The following is a 5,328-nucleotide window of genomic DNA, read 5'->3' on the forward strand; positions in this document are numbered from 1 at the left end:
ATAACACATCTAAAATACTGTAGTTGTAGAATAACTCATGCTATGTTGCAGGTCAAGTCCCTTCCACTTTGCTTTTCTTCTTTAAAATTGCTTTGGCTTTTCTTGGGCCTTTTTATTTAATATAAATTTTATAATTACTCCACCAATTTTTATGAAGAAAATATGGCTTGATTTTGATCAAAATTGCATAGAATTGATAAGATTAATTTTGGAAGAACAGACATTTCTATTATATTGAGTCTTCCTCTAGATAAGGATACAGTATATCTCTCCATTTATTTGGGTCTTCTTTATTGTCTTGCAGTGAGAGTTTGCAATTTTACTCATGAATTTTTATAGATCTGTTAAATTTATTTCTAGTTACTTTATTTTTATTCTGCTGCTATTTAAATGGTAAAAAGAAGTCATTACATTTACTGTTTCTCATGCAGAAGAATGAAATTGATTTATGTATAACTTCTATTTAGAATCTTGGAGAATGCTTTTAGTAATTCTAATCATTGATCTCCATATTTCCTTTAGGCAATCTTATTTCCTATGATTAATGGCATTTTTATTTCTCCATTTTCAATCTTTTTGTTTGTTCTTCTTTACCATGTTTGACAGGAGCACTAGTTTATTTCTAAATATAAGTGGTATAGGAAGCATCCACTGTCTCATTCTTGATTATTTTAGGGAATCATTTTCATGTTTTATCACAAAATATAATGCTTGCTCTAGGTTTTTGGTAGACATCCTTTTACAAATTATCAAATGATTTTTCTCTATGTATTGAAATGAGCATACCCTTTAATATACAGTTGACCCTGAACAACATGGGTTTGAACAGTGTGAGTCCACTTATGTGCAAATTTTTTTTGAGAAATACCTGTAATGTATTCCTTCTGTAGGTGGCAGTCCTAAGACGTGGAGAGCCAACTATATGCATTGATCTATGCCATTGTATATAGGAGATTTGAGCATCCAGAAATTTTAGTACCCATGGGGGTCCTGGAACCAATATCCGGTGGGTGCCTAAGGACAACTTAAGTCTTTAGGGAGTCAAGTTATATGAGGATTTTCAACTGTGCCAGGAAGCTGGGTCCCCTAACCCCTGAGTTGTTCAAGGGTCAACTGTGTTTATATGGTCAGTTACATTAATAAATTTTTCTAAAGTTAAATTATCTTTGCATTTCTAACATAAACCCAAATTGACCACGATTTATTTATTTATATAGAACTGAATTACATGTTAATATTTTGATTAGGATTTGTGCACCATTTGCATAAATGTCACTAGTTAAGTCATTTTAACCTGTGGAATTTACTTGTTTACTTGGCAGGTAAATTTTCAATTACTAATTTAACTTATTTTATATTAAAAAAATTCTATTTCTTCAATTTTGATGTTATATTTTGCTAAGAAAATCTACATTTTTGTCTACTTTTCAACTTACTAGCACAGAATTTTTTCTAGTATTATCTTAAAACCTTTAGATCTCTAATATATTTGTTACATCCTCTTTTTATTCCTCAAATTCTTTATTTGTACTATTTTTTAAAAAATCAGTCTTAGCAAAGATTTGTCTGCTTTTTGAATCCTTACAAAGAGTTGTTGGCTTTATTACTTCTCTCTGTTGTATTTTTTTCCTATTTCCTTATTTTCTGTGTTATTCTTCAAGTTTATTCTGATTTTCTTAAGTTGGATGCTTACTGGTTAACTTCTAACTGTATTTTTTAATATAAGCTTTAAGGTTATGAATAATTTAAATGCTTAGCTTTATGTCACAATGTTAGTAAAATCTTCACTATCATTCAGTTCTAAATATTTTCTAATTTGTTACATTTTCATGACCCATGAAGTGTTATTTTGAATCTTCAAACATTTATTTTTAAGCTATTTTTTATTGATTTCTAAGTTAATTGCACCATGGATGATGACCAGAGAACATGGTCTAATTAAAAATGTCTTTAAAATTGTTGAACTTAGAATATGGTCAGTATACATAACTGTTTCGCGTATAATTGAGAAGAATGTGTATTTTCTAATTACTGGAGCTCTAATATTGTACATTAGCTAAAAATTGTGTTGTTCAAATCTTCTATAGTTTTCTTTTTTTTTTTTACTACTGATCTACTAGTTACTCAGAGAGCTGTGTTTAATCTCTGTAATAGTGGAGTTTTCAATTTGCCTGTAATCATGTCAGTTTTTGCTTTATATAGTTGGGGGCTATGTTATTAATTGCATACAGGTTAACTGAATCTTTTATTATCAGAAGTCATCTTTCTTCCTAATAACACTCATTAACTTAATGTCTATTTAGTTATTAACAAAACTACACCAACTTTCTTTTGGTGTTTGCTACTTACATATTTCTATCTATTTTCAGTCTTTCTGTACGTTAATGCTTTTTGTATATGTCCTGTAAACAGTATGTAGTTGAGTTTTTTAAAATCCAACTACTAAACTAGCAAGTTTAGTCCAAATTATACTTAAAGTATCATGGTCACTTATATATTCGTAATTATTTCTACCATTTTGTGCTGTTTGTCTCAATTATTTTCCTCTGATCCTTTTTTCCCCCTTCCCTGCTTTTCCGGTTGTTTTTTGGGATTTTAAAAATTCCTCTTTTTTTGTCTACTATTTAGAAGTTAGATACTTTATTTCTCTTATAGTGGCTTTCCTTAAATTTTAACCTGCATAAGAAAGTCAACTCTTATCTTCTCTAGAACAACACAAGGACTTTATTTTTTCATTTTATTGATTGGTTTTAGAGAGGGAGGGAGACAGACAGACAGACAGAGACAGAGATTTGTTATTCCACTATATTTCATTGGTTGCTTCTTGTATATGCCCTGACCAGAGATCAAACCTTCAACCTTCACATATCAGGATGACACTCTAACCAACTGAGCTAACCAGTCACACAGCACAACACAAGGACTATAAACCCCTTTAATTGTAGTCATTACCATTTTTACATGGTTCATTTTTCAATATTTCTTTAAATATTTTATTTATTTATTTTTAGAGAGAGGGGAAGGGAGGGAGAGAAACATTAATGTGTGGTTGCTTCTTGCACGCCCCCAACTGGGGATCTGGCCTGCAACCCAGGCATGTAGCCTGACTGGTAATTGAACCAGCGACCCTTTGCTTCGCAGGCCTGCATTCAATTCACTGAGCCACACCAGCCAGGGCTTTATTTATTTATTTTTCCCATTTTTCAATATTTTATTTCAAACTTATTTTTTTCCCAAAATTAGACATTCCTATTACTGCTGTTTTATGAAGACAATGATTGTTACATGTATCCATATTTACCATTTCTTGGCTCCTCATGCCTTCTTGCAGCTTAGATTTTTGGTTTTTTTCCCCTTTTTTCTGAAGTATATCCTTTAAATTAAAAGTTTCTCATATGAAAGTCTATTTTTGGTAAATTCAGATTTTGATAGTCTGAGAGTGTCTTTATTAAAAAATTAAGGCAAAATAAAAATGTTAGCTAAATATAGAACTCAAGGTTAATGATTAATTTCTTTTGTCTCCCTTGAAAATATTGTACTAATATATTCAGGTTTCTATTATTGCTGTTAAAAAGTGTGTTAGTTTTCTATCACTGCCATAACCAATTACCACAACTTCAGTGACATAAAAAAGCACAAATTTATTGTCTCACAGTTCTGTTGGTCATACATCAGCTGTGGGCCTCAATGGACTAAAATCAAAGTGTTGGCAGGCTTCCTTTCTTGAGGCTTTAGAATCTACTTCCTTACTTGCTCACATATAGGGAGAATTCAATTCCATGCAGTTAAAGGACTGAGATGCTACTCCTTCCTGCTAGAAGCTTCCTTCTGGCCTTTTCCCCCGCATCTCAGAACCAGCATAGAGCATCAAATCTTTCCACTGCTGCTATCTCTTTGACAAAGCTAGGAAACTTTCTCTACTTTTGAAGACTTATGTTATTAGATTGGGCCTACCTGAATAATCTGGCTAATCTTCCCATTTGAAGGGTAATCTTAATAACATCTGCAAGATTCCTTTTGCAATGTAAGGCAACACATTCAGATTCAGATTCAAGTGTGGCTATCTTTGCCATGGGCAAGGGAAGATATTTCTGCCTACCACAAGACTAAGTCTAATTGTCATTCCTTTGTAGATGATTTGGCCATTCTCTCTAGATGCTTTTAAGGTCACTTCTTTGGTGGTCTGCAGTTTCACTTTTCTTGGTATGGATTCTTTTGTTCTTATCCTTGTGAATATTGCCTCTCCTCGATTCTCCTTTGAAACCCCTATTAAACATAGGCTAGATCTTTCAAAGCTGCCCTGTCACTCTCAGCTCTGTGCCACAGGCCTCATCCACAGGCATGTGAATACCTCAGCCTCAAGGCCAAGCCCCATTCCTGCAAACATTCTGGACACAGAGTGTGGCGTAGTCCACCCTTGGGAGGAGAGACCCAAGAAAGAGGCCCAATCCGGTCCTGTTAGTAGATGTAGAACTGTTTAGGCAAGAAGTTTGGTGGTTCCAGGTATCTACTGGGTGCTTTAGGAGTGAGGCGTGCATTGACCCTGTGGACTCCACACTCTGTGGAGATGGGCACAGCTGGAGGAAGGCCAGAGTAGGGTCTTCTTGCCCATATCCAAGGGCAGTACCATATGACACAATAAACATGCTTCCTTCAAGAGGAAGAATGCTGGTTACGGTAAGATGAGGAGAAAAATGTGTTCATGCAAGAGGTTGAGAATGTGAGGGTCAGAAAAGTTTGGAAGTATAGAGAAATACAGATTTCAGAATAGGTAAGAGGTACATAGTGAGATTAGCTGGTCTCTATGCTGCAGGACTGAAGTCAAATTTGGGCACAGTCACAGTGGATTCAGGCTTTGTAAGAGCTATTCTTCTCTGCATAAATACTCTTTGGACTCTGCTCCTTATTTGCGGCATCCCTTACTTGCCGAACTCTTACAATTCTTCAGGTCTCTGCTTGAGTTTTACTTTCTTTAGAAGGCCTCCCCACCACCAACCCCTGATCCCTTTCCCCCTTGCATTTTCCCAAATAACCTGTGATTCCTCATTTGTTATGCCCAATCAGACTTGTTAAGTTGTCCATAGCTGCCTTTCTAATTAATCAGCCTGGAAACTTTATGAAGACATTTGTCTTGTCCAGCATCCTATCCCTAGTTCCTAGAAAGTGACTGAAATACATCTGGTGGTCAAGAAATATTTGGTAAATTAATAATTTGGCCTAGTGGTACTTGAGTGGCATTGCTTGATATGGTTGAATCCACACAGGTTATCAGTAGATAATCAGCCTTTTGATGTCCTTCCATTTCAAATAATTTCATTTTACACAATC

Source organism: Furipterus horrens, unplaced genomic scaffold, assembly GCF_987537825.1.
Source record: "Furipterus horrens unplaced genomic scaffold, mFurHor1.1.pri manual_scaffold_1, whole genome shotgun sequence".
Lineage (NCBI taxonomy): Eukaryota > Metazoa > Chordata > Mammalia > Chiroptera > Furipteridae > Furipterus > Furipterus horrens.